General features: G+C 34.7%; 1 long non-coding RNA gene across 1 annotated transcript in view; it reads right to left on the reverse strand.

Annotated features, from left to right (window-relative positions):
- Positions 1 to 13352, reverse strand: part of LOC116555494 — a 30987-nt gene extending 17635 nt beyond the window's left edge. Inside the window, exons 1-3 of the long non-coding RNA XR_004270552.1 lie at positions 12933 to 13352; positions 8815 to 8899; positions 6951 to 7008 (exon numbers count right to left, since the gene is read on the reverse strand). This is a non-coding gene — a long non-coding RNA (uncharacterized LOC116555494). The remainder of the gene's footprint in view (positions 1 to 6950; positions 7009 to 8814; positions 8900 to 12932) is intronic.
- Positions 13353 to 20238: the final 6886 nt, after the last annotated feature.

Consider the following 20238-nt stretch of genomic DNA (forward strand, 5'->3'; position numbering starts at 1 on the left):
CCCACCGTCCCTCCCCTATTTCCCCCAACTGACCCCAGGGTGTAATGCTCCCCTCCCTGTGTCCATATGTACTCATTGTTCAACACCCACCTATGAGTGAGAACATGCGGTGTTTGATCTTCTGCTCTTCTGTCAGTTTGCTGAGAATGATGGTTTCCAGGTTCATCCATGTCCCTACAAAGGACACAAACTCATCGTTTGTGATGGCTGCATAATATTCCATGGTGTATATGTGCCACTTTTTCCCTATCCAGTCTATCATCGATGGGCATTTGGGTTGGTTCCAGGTCTTTGCTATTGTAAACAGTGCTACAATGAACATTTGTGTGCACGTGTCCTTATAGTAGAACGATTTATAAACCTTTGGATATATACTCAGTAATGGGATTGCTGGGTCAAATGGAATTTCTATTTCTAGGTCCTTGAGGAATTGCCACACTGTCTTCCACAATGGTTGAACTAATTTACACTCCCACCAACAGTGTTAAAGTGTTCCTATTTCTCCACATCCTCTCCAGCATCTGTTGTCTCTAGATTTTTTAATGATCGCCATTCTAACTGGCATGAGATGGTATCTCAATGTAGTTTTGATTTGCATTTCTCAGCATGGTACTGGTACCAAAAGAGAGATATAGACCAATGGAACAGAACAGAGGCCTCGGAGGCAACACAACATATCTACAACCATCCGATCTCTGACAAACCTGACAAAAACAAGCAATGGGGAAAGGATTCCCTGATTAATAAATGGTGTTGGGAAAACTGGCTAGCCATGTGCAGAAAGCAGAAACTGGACCCCTTCCTGACACCTCACACTAAAATTAACTCCAGATGGATTAAAGACTTAAACATAAGACCTAACACCATAAAAACCCTGGAAGAAAATCTAGGTAAAACCATTCAGGACATAGGCATAGGCAAGGACTTCATGACCAAAACACCAAAAGCATTGACAACAAAAGCCAAAATAGACAAATGGGACCTAATCAAACTCCACAGCTTTTTTTCTCTTTCTCTGTTCTCTCTTCCTCTCTTTCTCTCTTTCTTTCTTTTCTTTATTTCTCTTTCTCTCTTTTCTCTCTCTCCTTTCTCTCTCCTTTCTTTCTTTATCTCTCTCTTTCTCTTCCTCTTTGTCTCACTCTCTTTTTTATTTCTCTTTCATCTATCCATCCTTTAACTTTATCAGAATATTTTATTTCTGGTTTCATTCTTTTTTAGATCAAATTCTGGCTTTATCTCTTCTGATTATAAATACTACTAATAAAAGCCGATGAACATAGTGAACAGGGTTCTTTGTTTGGAATCAGAAAACAGACAAACATTTTGCAGGTTCTAAATCTACTATTGATTACCTATTATTATGGGACATTTACCTAAGTTCACATCCTATTTTGCCAACTGAGAAACTACACATGTTATCTTGAAGAGCTGACGTGAGGATTGAAGATAAACTATTCTGGACATGGTAGTACTCAACAAATGCTATTATTTAGCACACAATGAGAAGAGGATTTACTTTAAAATGCAGCCTTAGAATCACAGCACTTCCACTAATTTTTCTCAACCCTCCTCTCCACCAATAGCAGTCACACACCCGCAAACTTTGTTAGATGCATATTGAATAAGCTAATGCATAATAAGTATCAACTACATAAAAGGAACTCAGAAATGCCAGTTCCACTCGTATACCTTCATTTCAATCCTAGGTATTTTCTAAATCCACAGCTAGCATGATTTGCATGGGATTACTTCTCCCTCAAAGGGTTCATACATCTAAGCATCAGGAGAAATGGCTCACATTTAGAGTATGTCAGCAGCGGATTGTGCTTTTAGTAAGCAGAGGCAAACCACAGAATCTGCCTACAGTAGAAGCCTATGGTGTGGTGGTGACAACAATCACTCCTTCACTGGCATTCAGAGAAGAAAGCACTTGTCAAGATCAAAATGCTAATAAGAGCTTGCTGGGAAAGTTAGTTGTTCCCAGCTGCAGCCAAAGCAGCAGGTTGCTTGAAACAGCTGCATCATACTCTTAACTGGATTGTCTGTGCAAGAGTGATCAGAAAGTGTCAGAAATAAAACCAAGGAAGTAGGTGTAACATAAACAGGAGAATTATCACAATTAGTCCTAAAGAGTCCTAAATTCCCAGAAAACATTCAGGTATAATGGAAAGAATTAGGAAGGAGACAGACTGAACAGAGTTCAAATCTCAGTAACAGTTTTGCCTCTATGAGTCTCAGTAAATTATTCTGTAAAATGAAAATCTTAATATCTATAAGAAACATTTATAGGAATAAATTAAGCTAATGCATGTGTATTATTGCTATGTAAGTTGTTCCAGTGTTAACAGCTTAAGACTGCAAACATTTATTATCTTATACAACTTTTGAGGTTCAGAAGTCTAGGAGTGGCTTAACTAGTTTCTTCTAGCTTAGAATCTCCCATGAGGTTTGAGTTAAACTGGTGGTAAGGGCTGGAGTTATCTGAAGCTACAGACTGGGGCTAGATGGTCTGCTCCCAAGCCTAGCCACAGGACTGTTTGCAAGAAACTATTTCCTTTCTGACTCTTAGAAGGAGACCCCAGTTTGCCATTATGGCTTTTCATAAAGCTACTGACAACAGGGCAGCTGGATTCTCCCACAGTGGACAAGGAAATAGTAAAAGAAAGACTCAGAAAGTGAGAGTGAAGGCATAAAGTAAATGAGAAAGAAGCAAAAGTTTTTATATAACCCCATCTCAAAAATCACTTCTGCTATATTTTTTTATTCAACTTTTAAGTTCTGGGGTACACGTGCAGGATGTGCAGGTTTGTTACATAGGTAAACGTGCTCCATGGTGGTTTGTTTCACATATCAGCCCATCACCAAGCTATTAAGCCGAGAATTCACTAGCTATTCTTTCTGATGTCCTCCCTCTGCTTCTTCCCAACAACAAGCCCCAGTGTGTTGTTCTCTGCCATGTGTCCATGTGTATTCATTATTTGGCTCACACTTATTAGTGAGAACATTCTATTCATCACAAGTGTCACTAAGTCCATTCCCCACTTGAAGGGAGGAGAAATACAAGACCAAGATTGTCCTAGAGGTGGAAATTATTGGTCTACTTTAGAGGCTGTCAACACAAGGTGCCTAATACATAAGATAGTTTCAGTAATATCAATTGAAATCTAAAGGTAGCTTGCAAATGACTTCTTACAGTTTTAGTATAGAAAATAGCTACAATCAGTTTAAATTTTTGAGTTAATGTAAGTTTTTTATGGAAAGTTTAAGATTTATAGTAGATGATTGTTGAATGTTACTTTTACCTTTTTGCCCTTAAATCTCAATGTTTTTTGATGCTGAAATATTTTTGCAACACATTTCTTTGAATATTCAGTAATCTAACAATCTTAATGAACCTACTCATTCTCTATAACCAAAGAGAAAATAAACATTATTTTTATCTCACATGATGTTGGGAAAAAAATCAGTGTTATTCTAATGCACAAGTTTGAGGATGAAAAGAATGAAGATTGTCACAACAATAATGATTTTGACATTTAATGCTTGTTTCTATTTACACAAAAATCCTCACATTATAGCATAGTCTTTTTAACCCATGCATGTAGTAATATATATTGAAAACAGCAATTTTAAAGTTCAAATCCACATGCATGGATCTTTTAATATGTTTTCCTTTGTGGAATAGTTTTGGGTATGGATGCTGAGGCTGAAGGGCTGGATAAAATCTAATATAGTTGATTCCTTACAACCATGGTGTTCTTTATTTCAAGAAATGGCAGCACTTGTTTTTTTTTTTTACATTTTTTTTTCTTTTTTGAATAGAGATGGGGTATCGTCATGCTGCCCACACTGGTCTTGGACTCCTGGACTAAGATAATCCCCCTGGCTCAGTCTCTCAAAGTGCTGGGATTACAGGCATGAGCTACCAAGCCTGGCCAGGCAGCACCATTTTTTAAAAATTGTTTTTTAAATTATTTCTTAAAAATTTTGTGAGTATACAGTAGGTGCATATATTTGTGGGGTACATGAGTGTTTTGATACAGGCATGCACTGTGAAATAAGTACATCGTAGAGAATGAAGTATCTATTCCCTGAATCATTTATCCTTCGAGTTACAAACAACCCAATTACGTTCTTAAAATTATTCAAACATATACAACTAAGTTACTATTGACTTAAGTCACTCTACAGTAGGTCTTAGTCATTCTTCCTATTTTTTTTGTACCCAAGGCAACACCATTTTAACATGTCACTCAAACCAGTATATGGAACTACTAGGACTACTAATACTCTTTCATTTTTGTTTCTGGCATCCAATTAATTACCAGATTCTGTTGACTTCATGTTTAATATATTACTTAAGCCTACCAGTTTCTCTTTTCTTCTTCTGTGCTACTTCAGGAAGAAAGAAATCACAATAAACTATATGGAAAATTCTCTAATGATTTCCTTTTCCTCTAACTCCATCTTTCATCTAGCTTCCATAGAGGTGCCAATTAGAACATTCTGAGACACCAGTTATATAAAATCCTTTGTATGATATAAAAAAAATTCTAAATCTCATCCTAGACTATCTCTCTAGCTTCATGTTTTATAATTCCAAATTTAAACCCTCCCCACACACAGACACACACACACACACACACACACACACACACACACATACCCTCACACTCCTGGCTAATTGTGCAATAGCAAAAGAAAACTGGTTTTAATTTGATAAATTCACCTTGCTACCTTCTGCCTTCATTTGTTTGTATACGTTGTTTACTTTGGCTAGAATGTCATCTCCTTTTCCTCCTTGGTAAAATTGTATTCTTGTTTCAAAACCCCATTTTGATATTATTATTAAGAATTCTAAAAGTGCCTTCCCAAGACTGAAAGAGTAAGTAACTGTTTTCTCATTGCTAACGATATACCTTGTAAATGTTATACTACTGTTCTTTTCTTCTAATCCCATTCAATGGTAATATGTCAGCTCAAAGCCACTTTTCATATAAAAAAAATGAGCATCTAGGAGCCAATAGAGTGTTTAGCCTGACTTGAATATTTGAATGCAATAGATAGCCACACATATTACCAGTGCTACATTGAACTATGAGAAATTTTTGTCTTTAAAAGCAGTAAAAATGGTCAAATATTTGCAGTTTTATATATTTTTATGTAGTATTTGATGAAGCTTCCTTTCATGATACACTGGAGTGTAATCCAGAGATGAGAAGAAACGTAATTTGAAGAAGAGTTAGGAGGTGTCTGTTACATTTTATGTGTTATCTTGTGAAAGATAAAATTGACTTATTTTAATGAAATTAGAAAGTAAATTATTAAGATCAATAAGCATAGGTTACCTAGAGATATATTTTGGCAAATAAAATAAAGTTTAAAAATATTTTGAAATAATACATATTTTAAAATATATGATGTATATTATATATAATAAATATTCAAAATAAATATAGAAACATAAATATAATGTATGTATATAGTGAATACCTCAAATAAAATTAACAAAATACCTAAAAATACAACGTGCATGGTATGTGTATTTGTGTGTGTGTGTGTGTGTGTGTGTGTGTGTGTGTGTCACTGCGTGGGTGCGTGTGAACTGCATTCAATAAGGAGTTGGGTGGCACACGCCACTCAACTCTTACATATAATATACTATATTTTTATAATAAAGTGTAATGATCAGTATAATTTTCATTCTCTAAAAACGTCTGAAATACCTTAAGGTGAGGAAATTTTTTTTTTTAGGGCTTACTTAATTTCAAACAGAATTTGGGGTGACAAATAAAAGAAGACAAACACCTCAGTGAATTCCTGTTCCAGTAAGTTCCAAGAAATTTCTTGGTAACCATAAAAGATACTTCCTTGCAGTGTTCATTTTATGAACTTTAAATGTCAGTCTTTCTTATGATAACCATATTAAAAACCACAAATCATTCATGTACACTCCAATGTATGCTGATGACTTGTCTACAGAGAACTAGTCAATACTGGTATTGTCTATGTCTATATCTATAGATATAGCTATACCAATCTACATCTATATGTTTAATGAAATGTATATATTAATATAATTCTAGTCTTAGCTTTATCCTTGTCATTCATGCATCAGCAGACATGCAATCTGGTAAACCAAACTACTGGAAAGTAGCCCAGTCCTGTCATATGGATGGGAACGTGTATTTTGCTGGGAGGGTGGCCTTAAGAACTATTTCCTCTTATGCCATTAAGCCATTTGGCTGCCCATCCATCCATAAACTACCTTGAAAACATTATTTCTCCCTATCTTCCTTCCTGAGGAGACTCTCATGCTGCTCAAAATTTTCCCAAAGACCTCCACTCCTCCTCCCCTGCAGGAATGCTCAGATTTGGCCAGGTACTCAAATCAATTTGCCTTTGCTTAAACCTCCAGGGGAGATGTCAAGCAGTGAGTCACTTTCCTGATGCCTGAGATTTTCCCAAATGTGTGACACAGATTCAATATTTCTGAAAATGAAGCATGGGTTTTGGTCATAGTTTGTAGTAAATTTAATCTGTTCATTTCTTGTCAAGAGGTACCCTTGGGTTCCTTCAGGCTCAAGAATCACTTTGAAGCTGATGGATCATGCTTTGTCTATTCAATAAACATTAAGTTTCTAATATGTTTATTGCATGATATTAGAAGCTGTGGGCAATGCTTATATAAATAAGATATGCTCCATGATCTTAAGAAGCCCGTAAGCTCCGGTGGGTAATACAGTTTATTTACTGGTACTATAAGGCTTTATAACCTATTAACCTACTGCATAATGGACAGTAAATAACTGTTGAGTAAGTTAATGAAATACAGCAACAGAACTGTCATCATACTGTTGTGAAAATAGAGGAAGGGTGACGAATTTTAATGTTGTGGGGCAGAAAATACCCCTCTCTTGCAGTTCTTGAAATGTTAAAATCTTACTTACCTCAAGGCTCACGGTAACCATAAATATGAGAATGAAAAGTCCAAACAGGAGGCTTTGCCTGAGCACAGGAGAGAAGTGGAAAAGGCTGTGATACATTTGGAAAATGGTGAGCAGATTGTGGGATTAAGGGTATGTGTGTAGGGAGACATCAGGCTATTAGGCTAAATATAGAATCACAAGAGTACAACACCAACAAGAGAGACTAAAGATATTTTTTTAAAAAATGAAATAAAGCCCAGTTTCTTAGCTCTATTCAGGGTAGGATACATGTCATTTCAAGAAAATATGTCATCATGGTCATTTTTTCACCTTCTCTTAGTGACCTGCTTTACTAATTAGGTCATTATTTTCTTTAAAATTCTGATGCCTCACTGAAAAAATAGAATTCTTTTCTGCATTTGAATTCTGTTTCATGTAGGTTTATTTTATTTTATTTTATTTTCTCTTTTCCTTTCTTTTTTGAGATAGAGTCTCACTCTGTCCCCCAGGCTGGAGTGCAGTGAGACGATCTTGGATGACTGGAACATCTACTTCCCAGGTTCAAGCAATTCTCCTGCCTCAGCCTCCCGAGTAGCTGGGATTACAGGCATGCACCACCACACCAGGCTAATTTTTATATTTTTAGCAGAGACCGGGTTTCAACATGTTGGCCAGGCTGATCTCAAACTCCTGACCTCAAGTGATCTGCCCACCTTAGCCTCCTAAAGTATTGGGATTACAGGCATGAGCCATTGTACTCAGCCTCATTTAGATTTGTTTCAATTTTGCAATGGCTATATTTAATAAGAATAATACTTAGGAAAAAGCTGTGGACAAGTATTCAAGAGACATGAATCTGTTTGAAGATTTACCATCTAATATTTTTTGGGCAACCACTTCTGTTATCTGACACTCAGTCTTAAATAGAAATTGGTTCACTGGTACACAAAGGCTCTTCTGGATATAATTTTCCATTTATCTGTGATCATTTGATGCATTTATATATTTCTATAAAAAGACACTCAACCACCAGTAGCTTAATTTCTTTTCCTTGTTATGTTTCTCACCATCCTTGATGGTTCCCATCTCTGGGCCTTGTGTCTGTCACAAAGTTTGAGACATCATCATGGTGATCTCATATAGTCAATACTCTTCAAAGAAAGAAAGTATCAGAACTGAAATCTGTGTTCAACTAGTCATACCAATCCATCTTTAGCTTCCTCAAAATACAGTCAATTCCACCCTCTTTCTAGTTATAGCTGGTTGGACAAATGGATTTGTCATTTCCCTTTAAGGCTGTGCACTTCTTGAGGAAGGATTCCTTATTTAGCCAAATTAAGCAGTATCCAAATCAATCCCTTACATGCACAAAATCAGCATTTAGCTATTTGGATGAGTGGGTCTATCATGCAGATGAAAATTAGATCCATAGACTAATAATCCCCAAAATATTTAAGTTTTAACCTTAGTAAGACTTTCTGGGTTCCCCTTGTCTTATGTATGTAAATAGTCAAAAATAGGGTTTTTTTGCCATTGAAAATATTTAGATGTGCCTTTGGGTTTATGTATTCAGCTTAGTTACTTCATAGCTGTGCATACAAACTAATGAACACGAAGTGTTCAGTGGCTCAGAGAGTCAAAGTCACATACTTAACATGATCTAATGAGCAGAGTACTTCCATAAAATCAGGTAGAATTAAGAATTTACATGGAGAAATTCTTAGACAATTTAGTCCAATTTCTCACTTCATGTTGTTATCCCTATATAATTGTTTACTTGATATTTTGATTTGAAACTCAACATTTAGCTTTCTCTTGTGAATAGGCTTCAATATTAATGTAGCTGGGCTTGGATTGTTGAATCCAGATCCTACCTGAATCCTACCTGAGGCAGGTATGTGACAGCAGGAACCATGTAGATATAATTTGGTATGGAACAGATGAGGCAGAAGCCAGGTGAGGGTAATTCACTGCAAGGAGATGAAGGAGATGTTAATAAGGTTACTTCTAATGTTCATGTCATTTCTGCTTCTTTAGCAACTGACACATTTTATGTTTCACAAAGTTTCCAACAGCAACATTGGCTTGGGGGCTCAGGAAAATCATTAAGCACTGCCATTTGTGAAAATTATAAACGGTGCTAAATGTTGCGTAAGTACTTTCTTCATTTGGAAAATAAAGGTATTATTAGTACATTCTTCAGAGGGAAAGTGTGAAGATTAAATAAGCTAATCAATCTAAAATTTGCAGTGGCACTGGGAAGTACAATAATGTGCTCAATTTTTCCTGTTGTATTATGCCACTTCAAATTATTTATGGAACACTCATCTGTGTCAAACAATTTGCTGGCACGGAGGGCTCAGCATAGAACAAAAGATACAAGACCTCTGCATTTACAGAGATCATATTAAAGTGGATAAAGACAGACAATAAACAAAAAAGTGAGAAATAAAAATAAATAGGTAATGGTAAAGTCTATAAAAAGAAATTGAGATGATAGAATATAAGTAAGTGGCCATTCAAGGTCTTCCAGGAGAAATTAAACTTGATTTGAAATTTGATTGAACAGAAGTAAGTTATGTGATGTTAAAGGGGAAGAAGATTTCCAGTGATGAAATATCTGGACCAAAATTTCTAAAGGAAGACCATCCTTGCAGCATTCAAAAACCAAAATGAAGCCACTGTGACTCGAAAGTAGTAAAGGAGAAGAGGGAATGAGGGTGATATGTGGAATGATAGAATATGATGTTATGAGTCATATATGTAAAGTTGGAGACCACAGCAATGAACCTGGGTTTTACTGGAATATAAAGAGAAACTACAAAGGAAGATATCATGGTCAGATTTAAATGTCTGTCTTTCTTTCTTTCTCTCTTCTTTCTTCCTTTCTTTTTTCTTTTTTGTTTTTTGGAGACAAGGTCTCACTTTGCCGCCCAGGCTGCTATGGGAGTAGAGTAGGATGATCGTGGCTTACTGCAGTTTCCAACTCTTGGCCTCAAGGGATCCTCCCACCTTTGCTTTAGTTTAAATTTCAGAATGATGGCAATGGCTTCTGAGCAGAAATCACAGGAAAGCAAATGTAAAAGAAGGGAGATGACTGATCTAGCAAAGGTGGGTAATGAAGTTGGGTTTAACTATATAGAATGTTAGCCATGGAAGTGAAAGTGATTACTGTAGAATAGCATTGTTCAATGGAGCTTTCTGTGATGATAGAAATGTTCTGTATCTGAGCACTGGAAATATAATGATCATGACTATGGAACTATCACTCTTATCATTTTTATTTAATTTTAACTAATTTAAATTTAAATATCCACACATGACTACTGGTTTTTCGATTGAAGCAGACAACTCTAGAAAGTGACAGATTGGAGTCAAACTGACACACCTTCAGAGAAGTCCATGTTCTTAACCATATCCCTGTAACGCATTACTTAAAAGGTGCAAAATAATAATTTTGAGCTGCTTCTTTTATAACTCTCCCCAGGCTTCTTGTTCCACTTTAGAGGAGGCGCTCAGCAACACCTAGAGAGTGCAAATCATGCCACCCACCACTTTCCCACTGTGGGTGCTTCTGCAGAGCCCGTGCTACCTTGCAATTCCCCTCTTGTTCATAGCATGTGGCATGAGGTGAGAAGGAGAAATACATTGCTTTCTAGGAAAACTTAGAGATCCTGATAATGTGTTTAGTACGAAAGACCTGCTTTAAATGGTGAAGAGGTTGTATTTAAAACTGTCTCTTTCCAGTTGATTGTTAATTTATGGCCTCATTATAAGTGACAACAAATACCTTCTCTGGAATGGCAGAAATGCAATTAGATTGTCACAAACTGTCAGCAGTTGTATTTGGGTGTGATTTTTAATGCACTCTTTATGTAAGCCTCTACTGCTAATAATAATAATAGAAACACAACTTGTTCTTTTAAGGAAAGAGGAATAATGAGAATATTCTATTATATTAACAGTGGGAGTTGCAGCAAAGAAGGTGCTGTAAATATTGGGGTTCACAAGATTATCCTTGCTTAGTGCCTCCATTCACTAAGAGCTCAATAAATATTTTAAGTGAAAAAAGAGATGAATAACAAAATAAAAAAACTCCAGAATGAGTAAATATTCAAAGGGTACTCATTTACCTCAAGTAATCTCACTAGTTGATGCATGCTTATTTCAATATTTCTCTCAAAACATGTTTGAGACTGCTTCTGAAAAATTAGACTCTTCTAGATGATAGTTAAGGGTAGACACAGATGATCACCCAAGGTGGGTTCTTAGGGGCTCTGGAAATTTACATTAATACTGAATGACCATTGAACATCCATGGAGTGCAAACCTCACCCGTTTATAGGTGAACAAATTGCACATATTAGGGATCTGTGCAGCTGCCTTCTGAGTCTATGACCTTTTAAAATAAACACCCTCTCTAATGATGAGTAGTTAACTTGATAACCTTTGGAAAGAGCAAACATCCAGCTGCACATGGGTGAATAATGTGACTGTTGATCCATTTGGGGGATGCTTTTTTTTTGCTGAAAAGTGCAGTATGATTTTATACATATAAAACAAGCCCATAAACTAGAATGAGAAGAGATTTTCCAATGTTCTCTGAAACGTTGGCACTAAGCAAACGTTGTTTTGAGGTAACCTCTATAAAATCAAAAAACAACAACAACAACAAACAAACAAACAAAATATTTAACTTTGTTTTCTAAAGACCAATCATTTTGATAAAACTGAAATATCCAGGGGTTTCTTGGCAGAAACCAACAATAACTGGGAATTGTTCTTTTGCAGAGAGACACACTGAAGAAAACACAGGTCTAACCAGCTGTTCTCACCTTTACAGTGTTCAGGAAACCTGTAGCTCACCAGTCCAGGAGAATAGCTTTTGGCAATATTAGTTAGTAACCAGCAGTAGCCCTCTTATTTATTTATCTTACAGATTCTTTGGTGTTACTTCAAATAATCTTTGATATAAGAGGAAAAGGAGGATGACAAATGCTTACGTTAGTTTCACTACACTTCAAGCCAACATTTTTCCCCAGGAAAAGGAAAAACAATGGTGCAAACATCACTGCCTGCGCTTTGTTCATTTTCACATAATTTATTCCCTGAATACCTGCTGAGTAAGTGTGATGTGTCATGTCCTGAGCCAGATCTTGGCATGGCATCTGTATATGATAGACATGTTGGTCCTTGCCTGCATGTAGATTTTAATAGATATATTGTTTGGGAGGGGAGAGATACGATCTCATTTTAAGCACAATGCCGAGGAAAGTACCAGACTAAAAGCTTTTAATTCTCATAAGTAGTTTAGTCTTTATTATCATTCACTCAGGATTCATATACTGAATTCTACCCACACAGCTAGCAGCGTTCAGATGACACTGATTATGAAAAAAAAAAAAATCAAACAAGAAAACAAATTGTTCTCTAAAGACCAAGACTCATGTCCAACTCTGATATTTCTGCTGGATGCCTTCTTCCCTAAGATCTAAATGTAGCTATCCAGTAGGAAGCAGAACATAAAATGGTTATCTCAAAATCAATATACCTAAAGAAGTATTTGAGTTTTGTTCTCCAAGTGTCTTCTTCCTCAGCCCTTGCCCAATAAATGCTATCACCACTTACTTAATTCCTCAAGCCGTAATACATGATAATTACTCTTATTCCTTCCTTTCGTTACCTCCCCACATCCTATTCCTAAATCATATTTTGAAATAATCTATTCTTCTCCACTTTCATTGCTGCTATTCCAGTCCACACTGCCACTGTCATCAATCTGAACCCCATCATAGTCACCATATTGATCTTTCTCTCCTACCCTTGTCTTGCCATAAACCATTCAACATGTAGCAGATAAAGGGATAGTAATAAAATAAATTTTTCTGAAAATAATGTTTAATCATCTTCTCTTGAAGTTTTATTTAAAATTCTAAAACTCTTAGCCATGACTAAAATTACTATCTATTATCTGATCATCAAATACACAAACTGCTTTCTCACCTCAGTTAATTTACGGGTGGCCTGATGGCAACACTCATCCCAGGAGCTTCTCATCTGGTTGTCTGGCTTCTTTACAACATTCAGCTCTTCTCAGTACAGCTTTAATTGACAACTATATACAAAATGTGAAGTCTTTCTTACTATTCTATTGGATCACCTGGTTCATTTCCTTCCTTGCAATTCTTACTCTTAAAATTATTTTTTTCATTTGCATACTTCTGGGAACACAAATTCCATGGGGCAAGGATATAATATATTTTGATTTTGTTGTTTTCCCAGAACCTGGAAGATGGAGAGGCACATAATAGATGCGCAGTAAATATTTATTTAAAGAATAAGTGAAGAGACCTTTAACCATGAAGACCATGTTAGAGCCACTCTTTGACCTACTATTGAGATATGGCATTATTACTCAGGGATCTTTTCATTTATCTTCCCAGTGGAATTCCACAGGGAGGCAGTCCTTACTTCAGAAATAGACCTATTACTGCTGCTGAGCATTCAGAGACTCAACACACGTTCTAAATATAGTGCTTGTATTCAGTGATTTCACAATAGCTCTCCAGAGAATGCTTAAAGACTCACTCAAACAAGTCACCTCACAAATTAATTTGCCAGTTTTAAATCTTTATTAATGCAAATTGATTGGATACTGTAAACATATACAGATGAGTGTTCAGGTTCCCACTGTTCTTTCTGAATGCTGAGACAGTATGAAAAAAAAAAAGGCTTTGCAAATAGACACAACTTCAATAAAGAACATGGTTGAGCCATTGTTTCCAAGCTGAAAACCCTCCCTCTTGAGATTGGCCAATCTAGCTGTCTAAAAGGGATTCCACTTCTACCTTAAAAATGTGAAATTTCTTGCACACATTTTTGTTTCCCAGAAAGACAGAAAGTGACATGGTATTTTGGCAACCTAAGAATATTTCTGAATAATCAGACCTTAGTATCAATCATCTTGAGAAACATTCGGTACAGCCAAGTTGTTTAGTGTCAGATACTGTAAAGTGTAAAATTCATCCAGGGAATATGGAATCACTTTCTCTCTGTTCTCGCTGGGTGAAATATATCCATTCTTCCTAGTTCACAATGTCCAATGGAAAGCAAATTGAGGACAAAGGCAGAGGCTAGATATTTTTCTTGGTTTTCAAATGGCAGAACATATTTTTTCCAAGGATAAACCTCATCTTTGCACAACATTGAGCATGTCTAATAGAGTTTTCTATTGCACCTTCTCACTAAATCCTCCTACCAAATAGCGCCTTGCACTGTATCAGGAGAAAGTGTCATTATTTTCCTGTTAAATTCAAGTGGAGATAGACATAATGGCAAATGTCTCATAAATTTTAGGGAGAAAAAGTTAAAAAGGGGCTACAAGTGGGACGTTTTTAATCCTTAATCAAGATGCTAATAGACATTCGGTAAAAAAGTAAAAATTCAGGTTATGTACATTAAAAATGATGAATTCAAGACTATGATCATCCTCCCTCATAGGGAAGGAAATAAGCTCAGAGAAATGTAGTTTTGTAAAAATTAAGCATAAATGTGACATTGTATATACTGTTTCACAAACCTTTCTGTCAGCTAGACAGAAGCAACCACAATTTGTGAATACAAAAATGATAAGAAAATATAAGAATTAGATAACAGTGTGTGTCAAGCTATTGACATCAATAAGCACAAAATAAATAACATATTATATAGTCTACTATTTTTAGAATTGTTTTCAAATATTTTCTTTCTCCCCCATTTAAAAAAAGAAGCCTCATCTTTCTTTCTTCATTTTCAATCTTTAATTTTGCAAGTTCTAGAAAAATAATCGTAGACAACCACTGATATTTAGTGATATTTGTTCCTGACAGGCTAGTTTTTATTGAAAATCTAAACATATCTTTCTTAATTCCATGGTGATTCTAGATTGCCTTTGAACTTAATATTTTAGGATTTTATTTCGGCCTTCCACAGAGCTGTACGGTTTTGCTACTACAAAATATTTGCTAAATCAGGGAGCGATCTACATTATTAATATGAAATATTGTAATTATCTAAATAGTAATGTTATAAACAACCAAAAAACCACATCAGATTTGTATATATTTAAGATAAATTACTTTTATCAAATATTATGAAGCTGAACTTAGAGTATCACTTTCATTTGGTATAGATGACAGTTAAAATTAGATCTTAAGAAAGGATTATTTCTGAGAAGAAAACTCTGAAAGCCTCAGAAAATATTTGATTTCTTAAACTTCAAATTTTACTTTTGAAATAGAAGCATATTTTTTTCCATTAAATTGTTTTTTCCATGCAAAAAAATGTATATGTACACTGTCCAATATGGTAGCCACTAACTCCTTCTGGCTATTGAGCACTTGAATTGTGGCTAGCTCAAATTGAGATTTGTTATAAAGGTAAAATACACAATAGTATCCAAAGGCTTAGTACAAAAAAGTTACATTATTTTTTTTTATATTAACTACATGCCGACATAACAGAATGTTTAGGGCATTGGGTTAAAATATAATTACATTAATCAAGTCTGTTTTTTTTTGCTTTTTATACAGAGGCACTGAGAAATTTAGAAATTTATGTCACTTATATAAGCAATGCTGATTTAAACATTTAGAAGTGTTCTTAAAAACGATAAAACTGTAACTACTTGTATTTATTATATACAGAAACCCTTCCCACCTGACAAATGTTGAATATTAGTCTTTACTTTGCATTTACAGAAGCTTATTCTGCAATGCCTGCAATTTATCTTTTGTGTGACATTTATTTCAATAATTGTGGAGAAAAATGCTGATAAGGAGCCATCTTTTTGTTTCACAGAATTCTAGCGAATATAAAGATAATGAGGAAAAAATCTCCTAAATTTAATAAATAATTATGTTAAATGAAAATAATGCAGGGGTAGGTAAGGGATAGGGAAATTAAATTTGAAGATATCTTGGGGCACATCAACATACTTTTATTTCATAATTCTGTGAGTTGTCTGATATAGGGAAATGTTCATAAGATAAAATTGTCTAAAAAGAGAAAATTGTAAAACCCCATATGTGGCATGGTCTGAGAGAGGAAAGAGAAGACAAATATACTTTATTCTTTAGAAAAATAGTTATTTTGATGTAATTAGTCTTGTTAGATTCTTGGGTTATGAGTGATTTTCATTTTCTCTTTATGTTTTATATTTTTAAATAAAGGCTTATTTATTTTTGATATCATCAATAATGAAAATATATTAACTTTGTCCTGAAGTACCTTAATAATATTCTACAAAGCCTTTAATACTAGTCAGCAGCTAGTAGGATAACTTGACATGAGTTCATTTCGAAAACCCAGAGCCATCAAGGAAATAGTTTCCCAGTGAACATGGCCAAGGTAAAACACTATTGAAATTTTTTTTTGTAATTACACACACAATCCAGTCAGTACAGCCAACACAGCTTGTAGAAGCCTGAGGCTGTGTCCACACATCTGGTTTTCAGGTAATTTTTTAACTGCTTTTCCATTTTCAAGTATATACATTTAACATGTAGACTCTGACTAGTCATTCTTATGGGGAAAACGAATCTAAAACTTTGTAAGTTGGATTGCATTGCTTTAGGACAGTTCCCCCACGTAGGGGAACTATTGTAGGGCAAATACAACCTTTCTAACATATGATGAAAAATGCTGCAGTTAAATTTCAGCAAAGGCAGACCACAGAGGGTTAAGAATGTCTTTGTCACTTCTCAAGCAAAATAGATTGTTCCTTGTAGTGCTTTTGGCAAAAAGATTTCAGGAAAAAAAAAAAAATCAAAATCAGAATAAAAAGAAATGTGGTGCTTTCTTTGGGAGCTATAGAAATGTATTTTTATCTAAATGGATAAAATATATTTTCAAATGGAAAATATAGATTTCTCTGAGCATGTATGTAAGAAAATTGAAAGAGTAAATGAGAAGTCAAAGTCATCCCAAATAAGAAGGAGGTATTTCACTTGAAAAATGTTAATGGAGGTAAAATGTAGGGAATATATCAAAAATTGGTCTGCAAATTGACAACCAGAGCTGACAAAATATAGGCAGATGCCCGTTAAGGTGCCAAACATTGAAAATGCTAGAAATAGTACCTATCAGGGAATCAAGATTATTTTCAATGAAGCTAAAATGAAAGCTTCTGAGTGGCATTTACCAAGCAAAAATGTCTCTTTGTCTCTTAAAGATTGTCACAGTGGGAAATAGTTCCATAAAACAGAGGATTTTTTCTTTTTTTTTAGTGGGGGAGGGATATTGCCTTTAGAGCCCCCAAGTGGCCTTGAGAATTTATGAAGTTAAATCTCTCTAGTCAGTGCTTACAATTATTTTAAAGAAATCTTGCTAGTTAGTTAACCTACCTCTATTTTTAGTCATTCATTAATGCAACAAATGTTTACAAAGCAACCACTATGTCAGTTATTATGATGACTCTGAAAATACAGTGATAAACAAAACACAACTTTATCTTTTTTTATAGAGCTAGCAAGGAAAAAAACATATATAATAATGTAATAATTACTTATTTAATAATTACTGGCATGTTGATGTGAAGAAGTGCAGGAGACCTGTGGTAAAATGCTAAGGTTCAGGGAAAACTTCCCAAAGAAAGCGGCCTAGAAATTGAGATTAGAAGCATAAGTAGTAATTAACAAAGCAAGGAAAACAACTGGGGTGATGGGATGCTCTAGGCTGAAAGAAGACGAAATGTGAGGATGCTAAATCAGGAAGAAGTTAATGTGTTGTAGAGACATAAAGAATGCAATATGAAAGAGAAGACAGAAAGAGAAGGAAGGTGCATGGTGAAGAGGGAGGTGAGGCTAAACCACAGTTGAGGAGTATATGTTTTATACTTTGTGCGATGAAATCAGAATGATTAAACATGTTTGCAAAAGATAAAAATGTGGAGGCTATTATATAATAACAGTTATTGAGTACTAAGTAATTTTGCATATCATATCTCATTTAATGAGCTGATGGCCCATTAAGCCATAGAAACTAAGTTGTGGCTTAGTATCCTTGGAGTGTAAGACCAGGGTATATACTCTTATGAAGTCCCAAATAATATTCGGTGGTTCCTCATCATATTTCATTCTTTCTTCTTGGGTAATTATAAGGCATATTACTATGTTAAAGATTATATAAGATTACATAGGAAAATACTTTAACTTTTTAAATCCAATGCCTTGCAAATATTCCCTGAATTTTAAATCCTTTGTAATATTTTTTCTTAAGTGATGAGTTAGGGAGTTTTAGGAAACCCTAAAAATATGTGCTAAAGATGTTAAGTAAACTATCACTGGGTCCATGGTTCACAAAGATACTTTGACAATATTAAAAGGATGGATTTTGAATGAAAGTGATTGTAATCAGCAATAATACAGTATTATAAGCAGAATGAATTATACAAAATGTAAATAGATAACATACTCTTCAGTCCAAGGTTTAGAAGCACCATTATTCCTTAGCCATAAATATCAGATTAAGAAGTCTTAAACGAAACATTGGCTTCTGCATGATATATTTTGATGACAACTAACTGTCTTATTTAAACTCACAGGTAGTTGGTGATTATTTTGGGGAATGTGAACTATTTTAAACCCTTCTTGAAGCACGGTTGTGTACAGATGAATCTGATGCATGAAGCCACTTGACAGGAGCAGAGGAATGGCCTCTGCATATAATCTGGCCCCAGAACCTTTCTAATGTTGGTTTTCATTGAACCTATTGATTCTAGTTCCAGGAGCATCTTGAGAAGAAATCCTATCTATTCTGCCAAAATATGTCTCAGTGTTTGGAAATCTACAAGCACCCATGGCTACCAGCCTCATTTTTATGTTGGACCCATTTGAGGAGTAAAATTCATTGCTCCTCAAGGAATCTACAAGAGCACTAATTCACTGTGGTTCCTCAGGCTCCTGCCACAACCCAGATTCTCATGAGTGATAATCTTAAATTATGTTGTGAAGGGACTTGTGATTAAATGAATGAGAACCAGAGTTTGACTATAGTAAATCAGCAAATAATCACAAGCAGGGAAAAATATATGAGTGTAATTTCACAACGCCTCATATATCTGCATTCACCTTGGCAGGCTTTGATACTCCCTCCATTGAGATAGAAGTCATCTTTTATACCTAAGTCGCAGGGACAGGAATATTCAACTTTGTTTACTCTTGCACTCACTTATATCATAATGCCCACAACTTCCCACTTCAGATGCTTCTGATGTGCCTTGAGAGCCCTTCATACATAATTTTTTAAGGTTCTGTTCTATGAAAGATTGTCTACATTTTTAAAATTAAGGTCATATTTTGCAGATACCATTTTTAAACATGAAAAATTTTTGATATTAATTTTTTTAGAAAAAATCATTTATTCATTTGACAAGCTAATTATCTTTTGTAACATTTTAGCACTAAATTATATGTGAAGAATTCCATTAAAAAAGAGTAGTTTGCATAGATGATGCCATTTCTATTTCATAACTATATTTCATTGGTCCATTTTGTTTTACCAGGATAAAAAGTTTTAAGACATGTGCTAACTTCAAAACTATGAATGACTTCACTAAAAATAATCAGTTGCCTTACTTATAAGTGCACATTTAATAAACTCATGAGTAACCTTATGTTTTATTAACCTCACTTGAACAAATAGAACTCAAAACTGAGCCTACATTAAAGCTCTGTAACTCCTTAAATTTATTTGAGAATATTGCCACAACTGTTTATGATTTCTTTGTCAAAGAATGCACAAAGAAGTGTCCTCATCTCACTGACATTCCCTCCTACAGTATATGTTGTTGAGACAAGTTCATGAGAAAAATAGCAGGCCATTGTCTTAGTCATGTAGGATATTCATAAGATTGCTGCTGTCCTCCAAGGATTCTTAGAATTGCATGTATTTTTCATAATGAGAGATAGTCTTTGAAGATTTTTAAAGACATCTTTGCAGTTTATGGAAAGAGATATATGTATATATATCCAAATATATAAAATATATCTCCATATATAAAAATATATATTTATATATATCCAGAAAGAATGTATATTTATTAATATATGTATCTCCAGTAAGAAAAAAAATATATATATATATATATATATTTTTTGTTCTTTTCTGTAACACTACTGCTAACAAATGTAAATTTTATAATTTAGACCCTTAAACACTTGATTCTGTTTAAAGACAAGTGCTCACCATTAGCACATTTAGAAGGTAATTTGGCAGTTGGAGATCATCTGGGTTTTGTTTTATTTTGTTTCTGTCCTCATTACTGCTTCTT

Source organism: Sapajus apella, unplaced genomic scaffold (genome assembly GCF_009761245.1).
Source record: "Sapajus apella isolate SASKATOON/1434 unplaced genomic scaffold, GSC_monkey_1.0 scaffold15, whole genome shotgun sequence".
In the NCBI taxonomy this organism is placed as follows: Eukaryota; Metazoa; Chordata; class Mammalia; order Primates; family Cebidae; genus Sapajus; species Sapajus apella.